At 46.1% G+C, this 24,277-nt stretch overlaps 1 protein-coding gene across 10 annotated transcripts in view; it reads right to left on the bottom strand.

Annotated features, from left to right (window-relative positions):
• Positions 1 to 24,277, bottom strand: part of TASP1 (taspase 1) — a 155,353-nt gene that overhangs the window by 8,957 nt on the left and 122,119 nt on the right. The gene's annotated exons all lie outside the window — the stretch shown is intronic.

Genomic DNA, 24,277 nt, shown 5'->3' with positions numbered 1-24,277 from the left:
GAAAAGGATTTCCAGTATATAAAAACCTAAAGTACACTTCCAAAATCTGTGCGTCTCCTTACTGAACTACAACACACACACACACACAAAATCCTTGCGTGTGTTTTGATATATACACTTTTCTCATCATCTCTTTACTTTGCATGCACTCACTATCAAGTAATAAATGAAGTACTATCCTATTTTATGCATAATGTTTCATGTCACTTTTACCCAATAGCAAATAAGTATTATGTCAAACGGAAAAAATATCAAGATGCCTTTTTAAAGAGAAATAAGGTCACATTATTTTATTTTTAAAATATCCATAGCAGTTTCATGTTGTATGAAAGAATAACCTTGAAGTGCTATACATTTTATATTCAATTAAACTCCCAAATGACTTTTTAAGATTAGACTCTCATCAACCTTTATTCTTAGGCATAACAATTTACACTAAATACATGTCTCCTTTGATTTTAGTAAGATTTTCAGACTCAACTACCTTACTTGTATAGTTTGTTATCTTTTTTTTTTTTAAATAAATACCTCCTACATGACACATTTTTAATTCTTGCTGGATTTAGGCTTGTGTGGAAAACAAAAGGACAGGAGAGCTTTTAGTTAGATTAGATTGTACCTTTAGCTTTGCATATAGAGGGGACCTAGATCTGGGGCGGGGATGCAAAAAAAGCATAGGAAGAGAAAACAAGTTCCACTCCCTTCTTCCAGCCCCATGGAAGCTTCTCTGTTAGTGCACTGTGGATCAACAGGCAGGGTTGCCAACTTTCTAAGGGCTTGGCTACACTTACAAATTTGCAGCGCTGCAGCAGGGTGTGAAAACACACCCTCTGCAGCGCTGCAAATTGCGGCGCTGCAAAGCGCCAGTGTAGTCAAAGCCCCAGCGCTGGGAGCCGTGCTCCCAGCGCTGTCCGTTATTCCCCACAGGGAAGTGGAGTACGGACAGCGCTGGGAGAGATTTCTCCCAGCGCTGGTGCTTTGACTACACTTAGCGCTTCAAAGCGCTGCCGCGGCAGCGCTTTGAAGTGTAAGTGTAGCCAAAGCCTAATTGCAGAAAACTGAACACACTTGCCCCACCCCTTCCCCGTGGCTCTGCCCCTCACTTACTCCATTCCCCCTCCCTCCGTTGCTTGCTCTCCCTCACTCACTCATTTTCACCGGGCTGGGGCAGGGTGTTGGGGTGTAGGAGGGAATGAGGGCTCCAGCTGGGCTGCGGGCTCTGGGGTGGGGTCAGAAATGAGGAGTTCAGGGTGCGGGAGGGGATGAGGGTTTTGGGGTGGGGCCAGGGATGAGGGGTTTGGATTGCGGGAGGGGGCTCAGAGCTGGGGTAGAGGGTTGGGGTGCAGGATAGGGTGAAGGGTACAGAATCCGGGCTGCGCTTACCTCAGGTGGCTACCGGGAAGCAGTGACATGTCCCTCCAGCATCGAGGTATAGGCGCGGCCAGGGGGCTCTGCCCACTTCCCCCACCCGCAGGCACTGCCCCTGTTTGAGGCAGCCCCTGCCAGCCCCACAACCAGACTTTTAACGGCCAGGTCCCTTTATGATCGGATGTTCCAGTCGAAAACCAGACACCTGGCAACCCTATCAATAGGAGATGGATTGGGGCAAGAGGGAGAGCCTGTCAACATAGTACATGCCTCACTCTTCTTGTTGGGAATATGCAGAATAAGATATTAACTCTCTGAGCATCATTTTACTTAGATGTCCCGCTTGAAATGAAATCCATTGGATGAAATTTGAGGTTGGGAGAACCATAAAGAAGCATGGCTGCCAAAAGAGAACAGCTGCTATGTGGACCACGAAGAAAAGCAATAGTCCTGGACCTCTATGGGCTTAGAGTACCAAATCTCACGTATAGTGAAAGAGAAGGAGCAGACAAACATCACTTGAACTGGGGATTACAGTGGACGAGAAGCTGGATATGAGTCAGCTGTGTGCTCTTGTTGCCAAGGCGGCCAATGGCATATTGGGCTACATTAGTAGGAGCATTGCCAGCAGATCGAAGGAAGTGATTATTATCACTATTCAGCACTGGTGAGGCCACATCTGGAGTATTGCATCCAGGTTTTGGGCCCCCCACTACAGAAGGGATGTGGACAAATTGGAGAGAGTCCAGTAGAGGGCAACGAAAATGATTAGGGGGCTGGGGCACATGACTTATGAGGAGAGGCTGAGGGAACTGGGGTTATTTAGTTTGCAGAAGAAAAGAACGAGGGAGGATTTGATAGCAGCCTTCAATTACCTGAAGGAGGATTCCAAAGAGGATGGAGCTAGACTGTTCTCAGTGGTGGCAGATGACAAAACAAGGAGCAATGGTTTCAAATTGCAGTGGGAGAGGTCTAGGTTGGATATTAGGAAAAACTATTTCACTAGGACGGTGGTGAAGCACTGGAATGGGTTACCTAGGGAGGTGATGGAATCTCCATCCTTAGAGAGTTTTAAGGCCCGGCTTCACAGAGCCCTGGCTGGGATGATTTAGTTGGGGATTGGTCCTGCTTTGAGCAGGGGATTGGACTAGATGATCTCCTGAGATCTCTTCTGACTCTAATATTCTATGATTCTATTTTTGTAGGAAACTGGGAGCGGAAGCTTGCACTGCTGTTTTTTGTTCTTGATGTTTTTTTTTAAATAACTACCAATACCCTGCCCATGCAAGGTAGCGCTGTTATGATTTGCTTTTGAACTCTAGAGACCCTTCCCACTCCTCTTGAAGCCCAAATCAAAGGGGCAGTCTTTCTGGCCTGGAATAATTGTTAAATTACTGTAAGAACAGTATATGATTTCTTCTTTTGGATCAAATGTATCTTTCAAATCTGAATTACTTGGTTTTAGGATTAATTTTTTTCTTAAACGACACATGTTGTGCCAAGAACATTTTTATTTGGTGCCTCATTTGATAAAGTATTCTGACATGACTTGAAAGGTGAACTGTACTAGTTAATATGACAAGCATTTATTGAAGTCTTTAAAAGAAAAAGACCAGTTTAAGTGCTCTCCAAAATGATGTCGCTTGGCCTTTCTGTGTATATATAAAATTAATAGTGCTTGTCAATGATTAGCTCATTTGTTTCACTAAAGCCATAAACATAATGTGAAATGAATATGAGTAAGCCAAAAGTAAGACTGAGCTGCATGAGAAAGACAGAATCCATCACACACTGCAAACTAGTGTATAGTGTAAAGTAGGATAGTGCATAACTACCATACGACAGCATATTCAGTACTTGTGCAAACCTAATGAGTGCCTCAGTTATTTTTCAGCTAATTTATCATACAGGAAAAGTGTGTTTTGGTTAGAATATCTTGTTTACAGAAATATCATTCTGATATCCTGTACATTTTTGAGAACTGAACCAGTATAATTAAGAATAAGCAAATCAAGAATAAAATGAACTGAATTTCATTTGCATTCTGCCACCTTACTGATTAGAGAAAAAAATTGTCACATCAATGTATCGTATACAAATCATAAATAACCTATGCAAAATGAGGTTAGAATTCTATGGGGTTGGCTACACTTGAGAGTTGCAGCGCTGGTGGAGGCTTTCCAGCGCTGCAACTTAGTAACTGTCCACACCTGCAAGGCACATCCAATGCTGCAACTCCCTGGCTGCAGCGCTGGCTGTACACCTGGTCTGCTTGGGGTGTAACGAGTGCAGCACTGCTCGTTGGGTGTGGCCACACACCAGCGCTGTTATTGGCCTCCAGGGTATTAGGAGATATCCCAGAATGCTTTTAACTAATTACTCTCTTTGTTTTGTTATGCAGCCTCTCTTTGTTTTGTTGTGAACGCAGGGCTCCGTGGCTCAGGGAGCTGCTTATCTAAAAAACAAACACAGCTCCTGTTTGCTGTGATCAATCTGTAACTCAGTGAACAATCAAATGAGATAAATCCTGTGAATGAGGCAGGCAGGGGGATGAGTGAGTGTTTGCTTGATGAGAGAAACAGCGGGGGCGGGGCAGAGAAAGGGAATCCCTTGGAGCAGCTGCTTATCTGGTCTGCAGGCTGTTTGCAGTTAAGCGTAAGGGGTCGGGAAAATTTTTTGATTTTGCAAGGCAGGGAGCTCATACACAGTGTCGGCTCCAAAAATCCACTCTCTCTCTCTCTCCCCCGCTCCCTGTCACACTATACCCCACCCCCCTTTTTTGAAAAGCACGTTGCTGCCACTTGAATGCTGGGATAGCTGCCCATAATGCATCACTCCCAACAGCGCTGCAAATGCTGCAAATGTGGCCACACTGCAGCGCTGGTAGCTGTGAGTGTGGTCACACACCAGCGCTTTCCCTACACAGCTGTACGACCAGCGCTGTAACTCCCAGCGCTGCAACTCTCAAGAGTAGCCAAGCCCTATATAGACCTTGAGTTAATAAGGAAGTCAAGAGAACTCCAACATAAAAAGGATTCTACAAACTGAATACAGTGATTCTAGACTATTTTTACATTTTAAAATGTTAGTACAACACATTAAGAAGGATTGATATATATTAAGATAGTTTCTAAAGTAAGGCCATGGCTACACTTGCAAATTTGCAGCGCTGCAGCAGGGTGTGAAAACACACCCTCTCCAGCGCTGCAAATTGCGGCGCTGCAAAGCGCCAGTGTGATCAAAGCCCCAGTGCTGGGAGCGCGGCTCCCAGCGCTGTACGTTATTCCCCACAGGGAGGTGGAGTACGGACAGCGCTGGGAGAGAGCTCTCCCAGCGCTGGTGCTTTGACTACACTTAGCGCTTCAAAGCGCTGCCGCGGCAGCGCTTTGAAGTGCAAGTGTAGCCATAGCCTAAATGTTTTAATCCCTCTCTGTTAACTGTAATTCCCATATAATTCATACTCACATTTAGATAGTTTAAAAAGATGAGTAACGATGCACCATTCTAACAACCGATGATGATTTGGGACTCAGAGCGTTAGATGATAACTCTCAGATTAGTGATATTTTAAAAATATACCAAAACTCAAGATTTTCACTATCCTATGTGGTGCAAAAGCAGAGCCAGATAATAGATATATTCATACTTACATTCCACTATTAATATCTGCTGCAATTATAAATATTTAATGTTTAAAGGTGAGGAAAACAGTGCACATAAAAAACAGGCCCAAATATTTTAGCCTGTTCCTAAAATGCTGAATATATTATCTTGTGTTCCTATTTCACACAGTACTGAACAGAAGTGTAAATAAGGGGCCAAATTCAATGTTCAGAACTTAGCCAAAGCCCACCAAACATTCCAGCTTGATCCAGAATTTCATCATGCGCTGGAATTTCACCCCAGCTACATTTAAACTGGAGCAAAATTTAGCAGGATTAATACAGGACAGACAGCTATGTAATCACAGATGTGTTTTTCAGTCATTTAAGATTCAATGTCTTAGCTCAGCAATGTGGCTTGCTCTAGGTACATCTTACTACAAAGTCAAATCCACAGTTTAAGGGAAGGATTGTCAATAGGTGGACTGCAGGCCAATTCTGGACCACCAGACGCTTCTGAACTGCCAGCAAAATCTTTTTATTGTTATTATTTTTGTATTCTTTTCTCTAGAATCTGTACCTTGACTGTACCTTGACCAAGAAATTTGGACCTTGACAAAAAATAATTGGATTACCCCTGGTCAATGGTGTGATGGTCCAAAGTGGAAATCCTCCTATCTTTCCAGTTTTAAAAACAAAAGAATTAAATATAAAAACCTTCTGCTGTATTCCCAAATCTCAAAACCCAGTATTTTCATGATGTTCAAATGAAGCTGGATGTTGAAGCTAGGTAAAAGTTCATACTGGAAAAAGACGGTTACTCACCGTTGTAACTGTTGTTCTTCGAGATGTGTTGCTCCTATCCATTCCAGTTAGGTGTGTGTGCCGCGCGTGCACGACTCTTCGGAACATTTTTAGCCTAGCAACACCGGCGGGCCGGCTGGGCGCCCCCTGAAGTGGCGCCGCTATAGCGCTAGTTATATACCCCAGCCGGCCCGTCCGCTCCTCAGTTCCTTCTTGCCGGCTACTCCGACAGTGGGGAAGGAGGGCGGGTCTGGAATGGATAGGAGCAACACATCTCGAAGAACAACAGTTACAACGGTGAGTAACCGTCTTTTCTTCTTCGAGTGATTGCTCCTATGCATTCCAGTTAGGTGATTCCCAAGCCTTACCTAGGTGGTGGGGTCGGAGTGAGACGTGGAAGAGTGCAAGACTGCGGAGCCAAAGGCTGCATCGTCTCTGGATTGCTGCACCAACGCGTAGTGGGAAGCGAAGGTGTGGACAGAAGACCAGGTGGCCGCTCTACAGATGTCCTGAATGGGAACATGGGCCAGGAAGGCGGCAGATGAGGCGTGCGCTCTCGTAGAGTGAGCGGTAAGACGGCTAGCTGGCACACCAGCCAGCTCGTAGCATGCAGTGACCCATGAGGAAATCCTCTGAGAGGATACTGGTTTGCCTTTCACGCACTCTGCAACTGCTATGAACAGTTGTGGCGAACGCCGGAAGGATTTTGTTCGTTGTATGTAGAACGCAAGGGCCCTGCGGACATCCAGGGTGTGCAGCTGCTGATCCCGACTCGAGGCATGAGGCTTCGGGAAAAAAACGGGAAGGAAAATGTCCTGATTTACATGGAAGGCTGACACCACCTTAAGAGGAAGGCCGGGTGAGGCCGAAGCTGGACCTTGTCCGCATGAAAGATGGTGTACGGAGGACCGGCCGTCAGGGCCTGGAGCTCGGAAACTCGCCTCGCTGAGGTTATGGCGACGAGAAAAGCTGTTTTCCACGACAGGTGGAGCAGCGAACACGTAGCCAAGGGCTCAAAGGGGGTTCTCATGAGCCTGCTCAAGACCAGATTCAGGTCCCAGGGCAGAGTTGGAGGCCGCACTGGCGGGAACAAACGCTCTAGACCCTTGAGGAAGCGGGAAACCGTCGGATCGGAGAAGATGGACTGGTGACCGACGGGCGGCCTGAAGGCAGATATCGCCGCCAGGTGCACCTTTAACGATGAGACCACGAGACCCTGCTCTTTAAGTGACCAGAGGTAGTCCAGGATCGTTGGGATTGGTACGACGGATGGATTCATGTCTCTCTGGTCGCACCATATGGCGAATCGCTTCCATTTAGAGAGGTAGGTAGAGCGAGTGGAGGGCTTTCTGCTCTCCAGCAGGACTCGCTGGACCGCCAGCGAACAAGCCCGCTCAGCGTGGGTCAACCACTCAGGTACCAGGCTGTCAGATGGAGGGACTGCAGGTCCGGGTGGCGGAGCCTGCCGAAGTCCTGCGTTATCAGGTCCGGCCATAAGGGTAGAGGGATGGGATCTCGTACCGATAGCTCGAGCAGCAGAGTGTACCAGTGCTGTCTCGGCCAGGCCGGAGCGACGAGTATGAGGTGGGCTCTGTCCCTCCGAAGCTTGAGAAGCACCCGATGTACGAGCGGGAACGGAGGGAAGGCATATAGTAGGTGACCCGTCCAGGGGCAGAGGAATGCGTCCGACAGGGAGCCCGGGGCGCGACCCTGGTACGAGCAGAACTGGTGGCACTTCCTGTTCTCTCTGGAGGCAAACAGGTCTATCCGGGGAAACCCCCACCTCCGGAAAATCGTGTGTACCACATCTGGGCGGAGGGACCACTCGTGGGACAGGAACGACCTGCTGAGATGGTCGGCCAGCGTGTACTGCACCCCTGGAAGATAGGACGCCACCAGGTGAATGGAGTGGGCTATGCAGAAGTCCCACAGTAGCATCGCCTCCGTGCACAGCGGGGAAGATCGGGCTCCACCCTGCTTGTTGACATAAAACATCGCCGTTGTGTTGTCCGTCAACACCGCGACACAACGCCCTTGGAGACGGGAGCAGAAGGCTTGACAGGCGAGGCGAATCGCCCGCAGCTCCCTGACATTGATATGGAGGGAGAGCTCTCGGGGCGACCAAAGACCTTGGGTGTGCAGGTCGGGTAGGTGCGCCCCCCACCCCAGCTCTGACGCATCCGTGGTCAGAGTGACGGATGGTTGAGGAGGGCGGAAAGAGACTCCGGCACACACGACTGCTGGGTCCAGCCACCAGGTGAGCGAAGGGAGGGCCAGCTTCGTGGGCGTGACTACCATATCGATGGAGTCGCAGTGGGGCCGGTACACTGACGCGAGCCAAATTTGAAACGGGCGAAGGTGCAACCTCGCGTACTGAGTGACGAACGTACACGAAGCCATGTGGCCCAGAAGGCGGAGGCAGGAACGCACCGTTGTCCATGGGAAAGATTGTAGGTCTCGAACTAGAGAGACCAGAGACTGATGCCGAGGTTGGGGCAGGCAGGCCCTGGCCAAATTGGAATCCAGGACCGCACCGATGAACTCCACTCTTTGCGAAGGGGTCAACATCGACTTCTCGGCATTTATCATAAGCCCTAGACGCTGAAATAGAGCTAGGACCGTGGCCATGTGGGACGCCACCAGTTGGCAGGATGGTCCTCGGACTAGCCAGTCGTCGAGATAGGGGTAGACATGTATCCGACGACGGCGGATGGCCGCGGCCACCACTGCCATACACTTGGTGAATACCCTCGGCGCTGTAGAGAGGCCGAAGGGTAGCACTGTGAACTGGTAGTGCGTATTGTTGACAACGAAACGCAGGTAGCGCCGATGAGGAGGGTAAATGGCGACATGAAAATACGCGTTCTTCATGTCGAGGGCGGCAAACCAGTCTCCCGGATCCAGGGAGGGAATGATAGTCCCCAGGGTCACCATGCGAAACTTGAGCTTGACAAGGTATTTGTTGAGCTCTCAGAGGTCGAGTATGGGTCGTAGACCTCCTTTCGCCTTGGGGATTAAGAAATATCGGGAATAAAATCCCCTGCCTCGCAGATCGCTCAGCACCTCCTCTATAGCACCCAAGCTCAGCAGAGACTCGACCTCTTGTAAGAGGACTTGCTCGTGAGAGGGGTCCCTGAAGAGGGACGGGGTGGGTGGGTGGGAGGGTGGGGGCGAAACAAACTGAAGATGGTAACCAGACTCTACCGTGCGTAGCACCCAGTTGTCCGATGTAATCTGGGACCACGCCGGGAGGAAGTGGGAAAGACGATTGAAAAATAACGGGGAAGGATCCGGGGGAGAGACTGATGGGCCGTCCTCGGGCGTCCCATCAAAACGCCTGCTTCAGCCCTTGGGGGGCCTTGGAAGGCGCCTGGGACTGGGTACGCCGATTGCCCGATGGTCTACGGCGGTTCAGTCTGCCCCTGCGTGCATTGTCAGGCCGTGACCTGGACTGATTGAAAGGGCGAAAGGGCTGCTGCCTGAAGGATCTCCGCTGTGTCGCAGGCGTGTGCATGCCCAGCGTATGGATGGCAATGCGCCCATCCTTAAGGGTCTGGATTCTGGAGTCCGTTTTCTCCGAGAATAGGCCCTTGGTATCGAAGGGCAAGTCTTGCAATGTATATTGAACCTCTGGCGGCAAGGTGGACGATTGCAGCCAGGAGATCCTTCTCATTGTTACTCCCGATGCCAAGGTCCTGGCTCCGGAATCTGCAGAGTCCAGTGAGGCCTGAATGGAGGACCTGGTAGCTTTCTTGCCCTCTTCTAGCAGGGCTGAGAACTCCTGCCTGGAGGATGTGGGAACCAACTCTGTAAACTTAGAGAGGGCCACGAAATTATCATAGGCATAGCGGGCCAGGAGAACCAACTGATTGGCTATGCGTAGTTGGAGGCCGCCAGCCGAATAGACCTTTCGGCCCAACAGGTCCATCCTGCGCGCGTCCTTGGACTTCGGTGCTGGCGCGGGTTGCCCATTTCTTTCCCGGTCATTCACCGACTGTACAACTAGGGAGTCCGGTGCCGGGTGGGTGTACAGGTACTCGTACCCAGTCGGGGGTACCGAGTACTTCCGCTCCACTCCGCGGGCAGTGGGAGGGATGGACGCAGGTGACTGCCAGAGTGTGGTGGCATTTCTCTGGATAGTCCGAACAAAAGGCAGGGCCACTCGCATGGGGGCCTCCGCTCCGACCACATTAGTGATCGGGTCCTCGTCCTCGATGACCTCTGCTACCAGGAGGTTGACAGCTTGTGCCACCCGACGAAGGAGGTCCTGATGGGCACGTAAGTCAATTGGTGGGGGATCGGATGACGAGGATCCCGCCACCGCCTCATTGGGCGAGGAAGACGAGGAATGGCCCTGATCAATGGGAAGTGGCTGAGGCTCGTCCATGGGATGCGAAGACGCCGCCTCCACGGGATGTTCCGCCTGCACCGGCGGCGGTGGAACCTCAACCGGAGGCGATGGAGGGGGCCTGCTGACGGTGGCTTCCATCACCCTGTGGTCGGAGGGCCCCTGTCACGGGAGGGAGGAGGCGCCCTGAGCCTCGTGACAAGCCCATGGGGTCCAGAAGCCCCATTGCTGAGGACCAAGGTCTTGTCCTTGTGGGTCCGCGCGGTAATCTGCACCGCTGCCGTCGTGTGAAGCGACCGACGGTTGGCGGGAAGGCCACGGGGGGGCAGAGGCGCTCAGGGACTGCGCCGTCGATGCCACCAGTCTGTCCGTGGACGGTGCCGGGTACCAGTGCCGATCGTCTCGGTACCGGGAGCACGAGCGGGACCTTCGACCGCGAGAGTACTGGGAGGTCGACCGCGATCTCGACCGTCGTCGACGGGAGCGGCTTCGAGAACGGCGTCGGGAGCGGTGCCGGGATCCGGACCTTCCTCGGTGCCGACGGTCCGGAGAGTGGGACCGGGACCTAGAACGCCTCCGGGAGTACGACCGGTACCGCGATGAGGAGTGGTACCGGGACTGCGACCGGCGCCGAGAAGGAGAGCGGTACCGGGATGGAGACCGGTGCCGTGACCTTGAACGGCGGGAAGGTGACCGTCTCCGGGATCGGGACCGGGAGCGGGACCTGGATCGCCTTCTATCCCGTTTGTCAGGGGTGGCAGGCCGTACCATGGCCGGTTTGCCCACTGACGGAACAGCCCGCACCGGCGGTGCCGGGGGCCGGAGGCTCGGTGCCTCTGTTAGCTCTATGAGCTCCCTCGCCGTCGAGAACGTCTCGGGCGTGGACGGGAGAGGCAGCTCGACCACGGTTTGCACCGGGGAGTGCGGGGGTACCGGACTCGACGGCCCTGCCGGTGCCGGAGTCGACGGTACCGCGCACGGTCCGTGCGCTGTCGAGGACGGTGCCGAAGGCGCCGCTACTGGCTGCTGGACCGGTGGTCTCGACGTAGCAGTCTCTACAGCTTTGGGCTGCGGCTTCCGTTTCCCAGATGGTGAATGGGAGCGGTGCCGGGGCTTTGGTGCCGGCTGCTTCTTAACAGTCTCGGTACCGGCCCGGCCGGGGACCGCTGGAGCGCTCCGCACCGAGGACGACGGCGGAGCTGAAGGTGTCGGCACCGCAGGGGTAAGCGCCGACTCCATGAGGAGCTGCCGTAATCTAATGTCCCGCTCCTTTTTCGTTCGCGGCTTGAACGACCTGCAAATGGGGCACTTATCTGGTCGATGTCCCTCGCCGAGACAACGAAGACAGGAGTCGTGAGGGTCCCCAACCGGCATGTGCCGCTGGCAAGCCGCACAGGGCTTGAATCCCGGTGTCTTGGGCATACGCCCGCACCGGACGGGAAAAGAGGGGCTAAGCCCCCCTAATTCCCCCTAATCTATCTAATGACTACTCAACTAACCAATTTTAACAACTAACTATATACATTAAACACAAAAGTAGAACCAAGGTGAGCTAGGTAAGTGGAGGACGACGAGCACTCCACAGTTCCAACTGGCCGTCACGGGCAGGAAGAAGGAACTGAGGAGCGGACGGGCCGGCTGGGGTATATAACTAGCGCTATAGCGGCGCCACTCCAGGGGGCGCCCAGCCGGCCCGCCGGTGTTGCTAGGCTAAAAATGTTCCGAAGAGCCGTGCACGCGCAGCGCGCACACCTAACTGGAATGCATAGGAGCAATCACTCGAAGAAGAATAGGACATACGCTTTTAACTGTGAGAGTAATTAACCACTGGAACAATTTATTAAGGGTCTTGGTGGACTTTCCATCAGTGGCAATTTTTAAATCAAGGCTGGATTTTTATATTTAAAGATATGCCCTAGTTCAAAAAACATTATTTTAGGGGAGTTCTATGGCCTGTGTTATACAGGAGGTCAGACTAGATGATCACAGTGATCTTTTCTGGCTTTGGAATCTACGTTCTATTAACAAAATATTTTAATTTCTATTTCAACTCAGGATGGTACTTTCCAGCTAAGTTGGAGTGCTGAGTTCTGAGCAGAAAACTGGATGTTCTAGTGTATGCATAAAGTTATTTTCAAGCAAGAATTATAGAATGACTTCTTCAGTTGAATCCTACATATCTGAGTGCAGATTTAAAGATGAGAGTGACACATATTTTTCCTATTTCGTGCATGTAAAAGAGCTTCTCTGTAGTCTGAAATGTATGACTAAATGACTAAACATAAGATTACTCAGTAAATCTTTCCACTAATTTTCAAATTATAATTAAAATGTATATTTCTTTACTCAGTGAATATTGGGTAGGTGTCTTTCTCTTGGCAAAAAAACTTTCGTAAACCATTTTTACCAAAGCATGCAACAAAGTACAGAAGTTCCCTACCTTAAAACAATAGCAATTATTGTAATCTGTACTTGTCATACACATTACTTCGGACATTTTAAGGGCAATAGCTGTTAAATTTGGTAACAATGTCTAGCATTTTAATGGCAGTAGTTAATTATGAATCACATTTTTCCTCTGCTTGTCCAGTTGCCCACTATATTTTTCCGACTGGAAAATGAAGAGTTTTCAGAGATATATTTTTTTTGTACTGAAGCTACATCACTTCTTGTAGATAGTCACAGCAGCCAGTGTTCATTGTAAATTACGGTGGCATACAAGATTCCATCTCCCCTACCCATTCACTTTTTCCTATCCCCTGGGCAGCAACTTAAATCCAATAAATTAGAAAATGGAAAGAATGACACACAGTAGTTTAATATTAAAACCAGCCCTAGCATAAGATTTATAAATTCATGTCATAAACTCAGTACAAGGAACAGGTTTTAAACTGGCAGTTGAATTTGGAATACAATAAGAATTACAATTAGACATTTAAAAATTAGAGTGATTTTAGATCAAGAAGGAAGAAAAATCAAAGTCCTATAAAACCAAATTATAGTGCACCAAGGATGTTGAGAACCCAGCACTTGGGGTTCTCAACATTTTACAACTATGTTCAGTTTCTTTCTTATTTTAAATGAAGTTAATAAGTAAATTAGAAACTTTTTATCAATCATGTCTTGATAAAAGACAATGTTCATTTTAAAAGGAAAAAATGCAAAATGTGCAAACATGTAACTTCATTTGTTGGCTATTTTAAACATTTGAGGAAAATAATTGACACATGACAAACTATATTTACTAGACGTGTCTTCTCAAAGAGATTGGCTTGCTAGCTATTTGTTCCGACTGCGCAGCAGATTTCATCCCAATATAAGAACAGTATCTAACTTAACTAGTTGTAAAAGTGATCATCAGTAAATGTAGTAAAACTAGTTCCGATCTTTTATACATCACTTTAGAGGAAAGCCCCATGAAATTCCTCAAAGCCACTTAATTGCCCTCCAAATCCCTCCTTAAAACTCTTCTTTGCTATGATGCTTACTTCCTGGTGTACAGAGACAACGATTTATCATACTGACCAACACTGTCTCGTTGTTTCCTTGTCTGTCTATACCATCTGCTGTCTCTACAATACTTAGACTGTAAGCTTGTTGGGGGCAATGACGGTCTTTTTGTTCTGTGTTTGTACAGAGCCTAGTAAAACAGGGTCCTGATCCAGGGCTAGGGCTCCTAGGGGCTACAATACTAAAAACAATAAATACAGATCTATTTCAGCTTTCCACCTGCAAGGAAAGGGTCTGCAGTAATACAACAGAAGGCATTAAAGCCTAAATCAACAAGGACTACTGGAAATGAATAATGTGAACTAAGGAATTCTTTTCCTGAATATCAGTTTCCGTATAGAATATTTTCTACAACAAGCTGCCACAATTAACACGTACCATCCCCCACCCCACCCTAAGTCAAACCCACAATTAAATTGCACCACAAGTACTTCCTGCAGGCTCCCACTCAGTTTCTCAACATTGCATTAAGTCTCTTTTACATGCCTATTTTGATCCTGCTTCAGATGAAATAAGATGGGAATAAAGCTCCCATTTAGTGCCCCAGTAAAGCTAAAGAACAGAAACAGCAGGAGCAATTGCAGTGTTTAAAGCAGTTGAGTTGGAACACAAAACAACAACTTAGGCAAATAGGTGGTTTCCTCCCCACCAGCCGTTTCCTATCTGCCTCAAAAATGTATTTTTAAGACAAGGTAAATAAACCTGAAAGAATTCAAATGGAAAATAAGAGTAGTTACAAGGGCAATGAATTACTAATTTTTAATTGAAGCTCTAGTCATAAACCAAATGTAGGAGGGCAGTTCTAGTTGAACTTCTTTAAGCCCAGAACTGGTAAATGTCCATTTAGAAATCATTAGCTGCCAATGCATAACTCACAGCATGTCCACACAGGTTGTTGTTTTTTTTAAACTGATTTAACTATTTCAGTTATGGTTTGTTTTTGTCGGTTTGCTTTTTAAACCAAAATATTTGAACTGGTACAATCCCTTATTTTTATGCAGTTATATTGATATACCCATATAGCTTATTCCACTAATTTTATAGGAATAAACTATATTAGTATAACGGCTTCCACATGAGGGTGTTGTCAGGGGCGGCTCCAGGGCCGAGCACACCAAGCGCGTGCTTGGGACGGCATGCTGCGGGGGGCGCTCTGCCGGTCGCCGGGAGGGCGGCAGGCAGAGTGCCTTTGGCGGCATGCCTGCGGAGGGTCCTCTGGTCCCGCGGCTCCGGTGGACATCCCGCAGGCGTGCCTGCGGAGGGTCCGCTGGTCCCACAGCTCCACCGAAGTCACAGGACCAGAGGACCCTCCGCAGACACGCCTGCGGGAGGTTCTACCGGAGCCGCAGGATCAGCGAGTGGCAGAGCGCCCCCCGCGGCATGACACCGTGCTTCGGGTGGCGAACTGTCTAGAGCCGCCCCTGGGTGTTGTACCACTTAACTACAGCATTTCAAACAGATACAGTTAAAACAGTACAAATACTGTTTAGCCAAGCCCTCACAATGGTGTTTATGAGTTGTGACATGTAATTTGAAAGGCAGCAATGGGACTATACGTACTGGAAAACATGACTAAGGAAAAAAACTATTTTCAAAAGGTGTCAGTCTCCAAATAAGAGAACCCATCAACAAATACTTGACCTAAGATACCAGAATATCCTAAAAAGCATCATTGTTCCTTTTGTTTCATCATAAATTAAGCTTCATTGTATTTTCAACACCACACAAAACACAGTTACCCTACAGAAGTGTGGTTCTTCTAGATGCGTTCACCACACAGATTACACTGTTTGTAAGCAAGAGCCCCAAGTACACAAAGTCAGATTCCATTAGCCAGCAATGGCCACTGGGGCTAGACTATGCCTACACCTTAGGTACTCTCGCTCCCCCATTCCTCCCACACCTGGGGGTATACAGGACAAAGTAGGCCCAGGGCAAAGGGTAGAAGAGTAGGATCACTGAATCCATCTGGACAATCCCCTACAGTCACTGGTTCTTCAAGAGATAAGTAACCATTCTCTTCTCAGGCGACTGTCGACATGGATTCCCATCTCAGTGACTAACAAGCAGTTGTCAAAATAGTGTCTTGTAAGTGCATGATTTGAGCTCCATGTAGTTGCCCTACAAATTTCAAATATAGGGACATTCCTCAAACAGGCAGCAGAGGCTGCCTCAGCCCTAGTGCGATGAGGTCTCTTGTGGGTAGGTAGGTCTAACTTGGCTTAATAACATGTCCTTAATAACATGTCCTTATACAACTGGAAGCTCATTTAGATAATCTCTGTGAGGGCACCGATTGCTCCTAAACCGTATCAGCAAAGGACACAGTCTGGATGTGTTCCTGAATGCCTTTGTTCTGTCTAATTAATAGGACAGTGCCCTTACAGTGTGTGATGGTTAGCTTTCTCCAGGGTTGAGCAAGGCCTGGGAAAGAAAACCAGGAAGTGAATGAATTGGTTTATATGGAACTGAGATAACCTTAGGCAGAAATTGGGGGTAACATCTAAGAGTGACCTGGTCCTTATGAAACTCTGTATAAGGGGCCCTGCCACGAGGATCTCAATCTGCTGATGCAATGGCTACCAGAAAGGCTAAGAGTTAAAAGAATGCATACATGAGCCCTTCTAATTCTATATGGAGGTTCCAAGAGGGAAAAGGTGCTGAACTGGAGAGAAAACATGTATGAGGCCATTCAGGAATATTGCCACCACATGGTGGGAAAATAGTTTGCCCTGGCTAGGAGAATGATGTGCATATAACACTGATAGGTGGACTCTTATGGAATTGTTGGAAAGTCCAGATTATTTGAAGGCTAGAAATATTGCTGAAACTAGTGATGTCAAGAGACAGAGCTAGTACTGAGGTGCACCAAAAGAAAACAACTTACATTTACCTTTGTAAGTCAGTCTGGTTGAAGGTCTCCTGCTTTGAAGCAGAATGTTCTGAAGCTCAGCTCAAGAGCTACTTTCAGTGGACATCATCCAGCCAGCAACTAGGCTGTCAGATGCAGAAACTGACCATTCTGTGAAACTGTTGGGTACAGCATGTAGGGTGATGGATGGACTGTGTTGAAAGATTGAGCAGATCAGAGTACCAGAAGTGCCTGGGCCATGTAGGGGCTTAATCAGTCTTGCATCTTCCCTCAGTTTCCTCATTGCTGTTGGTATCATGGGAATCAGTGGAATGGCACAGACACCAATCCCACTGTGTCTGAGGGATGAGAAATACATCTGTCGTGGAATCAGGGCTCAGACCCACTCTGGGGCAGAATGGCTGACACTTGTTCTGTAGGACTGTTTGCTATAGAACAGAACATCTTTTGCATGTAAGGACTCATAGAAACAGGCCTGAGTCTTTGACAGACCACTCTTTGTTTCTGAAGATTTGCCTGGAAAGTTGACTCCAACATCCCCCAGTAGGGGTGTAAATAAGGTTTAAAAATAGTAACTGTACAACCTATTAAAATTCTATTGGTTAAACGGTTAACCATTAACGAGTTCACTTAGGCGGGAAACTAGCGGTAAGGGGGGTGCTTCAGCCAGGACTCCCTGGCACACAAGACTGGCAGCTGGGACCCCAGGCATGCAGGGCTGGCAGCTGGGATCCCAGCCTCGCAGGGCTGGCTGCCGGGACTCGAGGCGCACGGGGCCTGCAGCAGAGTTTAACATTAACCGAAACTGATAAGACTGATGCTCATTGGTTAACTGGTTAAACTGTTACATTTTACTTCCCAGTCTAGGCCAATGGGGATGCGGCACGGGCCGAGGGATGTGCTGGCTGCCCTTCCTGCAGCCCCCATTGATCTGCAGTGGTGAACCGCAGCCAGTGGGAGCCGTGATCGGCTGAACCTGCGGACACGGCAGGTAAACAAACCGGCCTGGCCCATCAGGGGCTTTCCCTGAACAAGCGTCGGACCGGTTTTGAGAACCACTGTCCTAGAAGTCTGAGACATCAGTTATTCAGCAAATCGAGACTGCCTGGACTCATTTTAAATTGGCATTTCCACATATTTAGTGCCTATATTTAGGACATTAACGCCTTCTCTGCTGACCCAGAGAAGGAGGGAAAGCAAAAAACGAGAAAGAGGCTATCCAGGGGCAAAAAGTGGGCAGAAGAAATCTGCATTCACCTACCACCTAGGCAGTGGCAGGGGAACAATTATTGAAGACTAGAAAAGATATTCTTGAAAAGAATTGGTTCCGATTATAGCAGTTCTCTCTATTTAACAAAAAACAGTCCCGCTTTAACTAGAATCCACTGCAATTAAAATAATAAAAACAAAGTAGAGTACAGTTTATAATGGAGATTCTCTGTTTGCTTCCCTGGGTAAATGAATCCATGGAGCCGGAGGTATATATTTTTTCACCTATTGCTGCAGATTGGGATCTAGCCACATAACTATTTTCAATTTGCACCCTCTAGAATCCAGTGGTGGAAGCCAAGTTCCTCTGGTCACTTCTATTACAAACTACTCTGTGGCAGAGTTAATTTAGGTTGTTCATCCGAGTTAGAGCAGATTGTTTGCAGTCTTACAACATATGCATCTTCTAATGGTTGTATAAAAAGGGAAGGTCAATTTCATAAGGAGAGGTTTGGCTCCCACTGTTGTGAGGACATCATGGCAGGCTGGATAAAGAGGATGTGGACAATGTTTCTAGCTAAAATGTAGGAGATGGTTAGGGAGTTCTGACCCACTACACGCAGGATGGTCCTATGGCCCTCCTGGTGATAAAGACCAGTAGGGAGGTCCTGGATGTGCTGCCAATGGAAGTGGTTAATGCCTCATTCCAACTGGGTGGCATGCCCTTCATGTTCACATTGAACAAATTCTGAGCAATGGACAAACCTGCATGAATTTGACCATTTTGGTTAATAACTGATCAGTTTCCTCTCTTTCTGGAGAAAGTTATTTGAGATGCTTGCTGGGCAGTTCCAGGCACACTTGGACTTGATTGGTTCCTTTTATATCTTTCAGTCATGCATCAGATTGCTATATGGCACAAACAGCCAAGGTCAATAATTTTCTGCTGGTTACAGACAATCAAGAACTGTCCTTACTGATTAAGTTTGATCTCTTAGCTGCCTTGATACCATGGGCCATCAGGTGTTCAAGAGGCTGTGGTGATAAGTCAGATCTTCCCCTATCCCCTGTCTTAGTAGGAGTAGTTGGCAAGATAATCCCACAAATCCCTTCAGCATCCTCTCTAATATGGGTGCCCTTTTCCATTCTGTAGCACTGAATTCAGATACATACTGCTTTAGACAGAGAACTCACTTGTTAAATATCTAAAAATACTATAATTTGTTGAGTTATGCATGCCAAATAGTCCAGAGATTATATAGGGTACTTGAGGAAACAGGCTGTGCAGTTTGCTAGAACAAAAATATCCAGACCCCAAAGCTGCCTTCCATTCTGTAAACTGTAGCTGTATTGTGTTTCAGGACTTTTTATCCAAAGTCCTGCAATTCCTGCCTCCCTTTTTAAATAAGCAATTAATAATGCTACACCACCACTCAAGAGTGTGCATCTTTTTGTTTCAAAGTTTCCCTCCCACCACTTACTGCAGAAACAAGTTAATGAAAACACACAGGAGATGAGCTACTGTTATAGGCTTGATCAAATGCCTTATTACAAACGTCTAATTTGAGTTACAAAAAATGCTTTTCTAAAAATTAAAGAAGTTAATATTCTAACACAAGCACTAGTGCCCACAACATGAAGTAGCTATTTTGGATCTCATAATGACATATAATGATTAATCTATTGCTTGACTGAAGTTGGTGATGGCCTCAGGACCAGTGATCGTGACTTGACTACATTCAATATGGGCAGAGAACAGTACCAAAATAGTTGGTACTTCAAAAGGGTTTATTTCCCAAAGTGAGAAAAATCTTGAGCTAAATTGACTGGGAAGAAAAATTTAGACTGAAAAATATGAATGAAAATTGGGAGTCCTTTATGAAAAGTTTGTTAGCTGCCAAAAGTCCACAATCAAGCGGGGCAAAAACTTTGGCTAAAAGCTCATCCTAGTTCGGTGTCAAAGTGAAGACAGCAATTAGTAAATATAAAATAAATGGAAGACAGGGAAAATAAATAGCACTCCATATAAATCAGAAAAGTGCAGAAAATCGATAAGGGAAGCTAAAGACATCAGGGGAAAAAGTCATGGCTGGCAGAACTAAGGATAAAGAAGAATTTTTAAGTATACTTCGAACAAGAGATTCTAGCAGTGGTATGAAGCCATTACTAGATGGAGATGGTAAAATTGTTAATGATGCAAATAAAGGCAAAAGTGTTCAGTAAATAATTCTGTTCTGTATTTGGAAAGAAGGAGGATGATTTACTCATATAACACGAGGATAATTAAGTATTTTCCACTCCATAGGAAACTAAGAAGGACGTTAAATAGCATCTACTAGGGATAAGCATTTAAAAATCAGTAGGCCTGGTTAATTTGAACCAAAGATTCCTATAAGAATTGGCTGAGGAGATCGCTAACGTGTTGATACATTTTTAATAAATCTTGGAATATTGGGAAAATTCCAGAAAATGAAATGTTGGGCCAATATTCAAAAAGGGCAAGTAGAATTACCCAGTTTGCCCAACATCAATCCTGGGTAAAATAATGGAAAAGCTGATATGGACTTCAACTAATAAAGAACTAAAAGTATAGGAATATACTTAATGGAAGTCAGTATAGTTTTATTGAAAATAGGTCTTGTCAAACAAATATGATTTCATTCTTTAATGAAATTACAAGGCTTAGTTCATAAAGGTAACTACATAGATGTAATACCCTTAAGGCTTTTGCTACGCATTTGACTTAACACCCCACAGCATTCTGATCAAAAAATTTGCAATATACAATATGAAAACACATGTTAAATTGATTAAAAACTGGCTCAGAGATTTCAAGAAGTAGTTATTGATGGGGAATCATCATCTAATGGAGGTATTTCTTGTTGGGTTCCACTGGGATGGATATCAGGCCTGACATGATTCAACATTTTTTTTTTTATCATCAGAAATCAGAAAGTAAATAGAAAATCACTGCCAATAACATATGTGGTTAGCACAAAGATTGGTGGAGTTGTAAACAATGATGAAGATAGGGCAGTGATACAGAATGACTAAGATTGGTTGGTGAGCTGGGCCCATTAAAACAAAATGTATTTGAATACAGCCAAATGGAAATGTATACATCTTGGAAGAGAGAATGCAGGCCATACCTAAAGTATGGAGGACTATATCCTGAAAGCAGCAACTCTGAGAAGGATTTAGAGGTCATAGTGGACAGACTACTGAACATGAGCTCCCAGTGTGATGCTGTGGCAAAAAGGGCTAACAAGATGCTTGGATATATCAACAGGGAAGCAGTAAAGAGAAGTAGGAAGGTGATTTTACCTCTTTATACAGCACTTGTGAGACTGAGGCCTGGTCTACACTAGGAAATTAGGTTTGTATAATACATTGCTCAAGGGTGTGAAACATCCACACCTCTAAACAACACAGTTAAACTGACTTAACCCCTGGTGTAGACACTTATGTCAACTGGAGAATTCTCCAGTTGACCTAGCTACTGCCTCTCAGGGAGATGGAGTACCTATGCCAAGAGGAGAGGCCCTGCCATCAGAGTAAGCAGTACCTTCAATGAAGTGCTATAACTGCGCTGCAGCAACATTTGGTAGACATGCCATCATACTAGAATACTGTAAGCATTTCTGGTGTTCACATTTTCAAAAGGATGTTGACAAATTGGAGGGGGTACATAGAACAGTCACACAAGTGATTTGAGGCCATACATTGAGAGATTTAGTTAGTTTACCAAAATATTGAAAGGTGACTTGATTACAGCGTATAAGTACCTAAACTAGGAGAAAATACTGAGCTCTAAAGGGTTCTTCAATCAAGTGGTGAAAGGCATGACAAGAACCACTGGCTGGAATCTGAAGCTAGACAAATTCAAATTAGAAATTAGGCTCAAATTTTTAACAGCTAGGGAGATTAACTATTGGGGGGAGGGGGGGGAAACAAAGGAAGAGGGGATTGTCCATCTCTTCAAATCAAGACTGGATGCCTTGCTGAAAGGTATGCATTAACCAAACACAAATGTTTTTGGGCTCAATACAGGGTATCTATGTGACATTTAAATGTCTATGACGCACAGGCAATCAGACTAAGTGATCTAAGAGTAGAAGAGACCCTTAAGCTATTAATCTATAAATATATAGATAGATAGATATAGATATGCACACACTTATTATTTTAATATTAGTGTGTTCCTTTTACAACTCTTAATATCTTATCATTTTACAACATTTTGCTACCAATGGACTTGCTGTATTGATGTGCACTGGCTGTGAATTCCTCAGTCATTAACAGCCAGCCTTTGGCTGGCCATGATGTGAACCACTTGACTTCAGAATAGAAGTTAGCCCAGGACTAGTAAAGGCTGCAAAAAACTTGCATAACCAGGGAAGCAAGTCAATTTTATAGTACCTGCTTGATCAATTTGTTTCTGGAATTTTATACATCGATATTCTGTACTTTTATGTCACAAATGCAATGTTAAATTTGCCAAATATTTACTCTTTTAAAGAAAAAAAATTATTTGCAATACACTCTGTTCTATTTCAAGCCTGGCTTTCCTTCTATGACTTAGCCTTACTTGCAATACAACAAAATTCCAGCCTTTATGACAGAAGATTATTTTTTGATCAATAGAAGTCGGCAGCCAAGGCATTTGTGGTTTTTCTCTGGAAAGCATTTGCAGCCACAGGCTCAAAGGAGGAAGAAAGGGAGAGGGATTAACTTTCTTCAATGAAGGTCAAAAACATAATTTAAAAGTGAACCAAGAGAAGCAGCTGTGTCTGTCAGCCCAATCAAGATTACCAGCTGGAGAATTTACCAGCAATATGAAAACAATGTACACCAGATGTCAAACGATACAACTGCGAGTAGGAAAACATCTCTGGGTATGGCACTGTATTGCTAGTGCTCATTACTAACCAGATTTCATATGAAATACTGAAGATTTCAGCAGGCTACCACCAGCTAGGAACAAACATTTCCTCACAACCAGCTCTAGGAGCCATATTGTGTAAACAAAATCAGCTTTTATTTCCAATATAATTTAACATTTCACTTCTTTTAATAACTATATTTCAGGATCAAAAAATATAAAGAATGAAGTAGGTTTATGCATTCACATTTGCTGCATGCTGGGACATCTGCAGCTGGGCTTGTTCTAGCTTCACTAACTTGAGTTTGAGAAACTAGATTATTTTAAAATAAAAATCTAAAATAAACAAGAACTCGGTGACACCGCATTTCTTTCCAGTTGATTATCCAAGGAAATAAGCTGCACATGCGCCATAGAAAAGTGTGCACCATTGGCCACTGTGTCAGCATCTCTGTAACCAGCTGCTTTTCCTCCTTCTCCCTCAGGTTATTGTCTACATTGTGAGCGAAGGGGTGTGATTCCCTTGCTCATGTACACTTACTCATGGTAGCTCTCATTGATTCAGGTAGGCTTGTAATTGGCACAGCTCAGCTGTGCCCTCACTGCTGGTGCTGCTGTGACTACACTGCTGCTAATTATACTTGCACCAGCTCAGTGTGAGCTAGCAGGAGTATGTGTACATGGCAGGGGAATCTCACCCCTGGGTCGTAGTGTAGCCATAGCCTCTGTTGGTATCCTTGTCTTTGTTTCTCTCTACATACAGTACTTATTCCTCAGAGGTGCTCATCTACTCCCATGGTTTCAGATATCACATTTGTGATAATTACTTGTAAATCTACCTCAGACAGAAATACAGGACTGCACAGAAGGGAGAAATTGTCCTCCTTGACATCCCACTAATTAAACACAGCAAAAAGCAAACATCTTTTTGAACCCTCTCCTCTCCTGCTTTAACACTGCTGAACTACACCCCTGGTCACTCAGACTCACAGTTACTGGGGTCATCTCTCTAACTTTCTCCCAAAGCATCCGGGCTCTCATCAAATTCTCTCACCGCTCTAGCTGTAAAACTGATCTGCCCTCTCTCACCAAGTTCCTTCTCTAGTTTTGTTTCCACATCAATTTGTACTCACCCTACGTAGCTCTGTTCCTGCTTCTTCTGCTTTCCTTTTCACACTGTATGCTCTGCCCACACTTTTCTCCAGAATGTCCCATTTGCCCTCTCACTCACAACTCCAGTCTTCACCCCATCACCGTCCCATGCCTGAAAACAGCTCGCCGCATCCCCATCCATGGCACATCACTTCTAGATGGCATATCCCTCTCTTTTGTTTCACTTTCCATCACTACACTCAACTATGCTATGTTCTCACAGTCTCATACCCAATTATGTAGGCAAAAACAAAATCTTATTATAAAAATCCAAGAAACTGCCAAGCTGATCTGAATTCTTTATGATAAAGGATCCTAGGAATAAGCTTAGATTTTTTGTGTTATACCCTCTCCTCTCATTTCCAACCCGTCATGGGGTATCTCAGTTTTTATATCAATTATCTGCCTAAGGGTTTGTCACCACACAAAAACTGTAACATCTAACTACACCAGTATAGTTAAAATGGTACAATCCACCTAGGATTAATAGCTATTTCTTTAAGTGAATGGCAACAAGCTATACTGATATA

Source organism: Mauremys mutica, chromosome 3 (genome assembly GCF_020497125.1).
Source record: "Mauremys mutica isolate MM-2020 ecotype Southern chromosome 3, ASM2049712v1, whole genome shotgun sequence".
Taxonomy (NCBI): domain Eukaryota; kingdom Metazoa; phylum Chordata; order Testudines; family Geoemydidae; genus Mauremys; species Mauremys mutica.
This window is presented reverse-complemented; position numbering and strand designations above follow the sequence as displayed.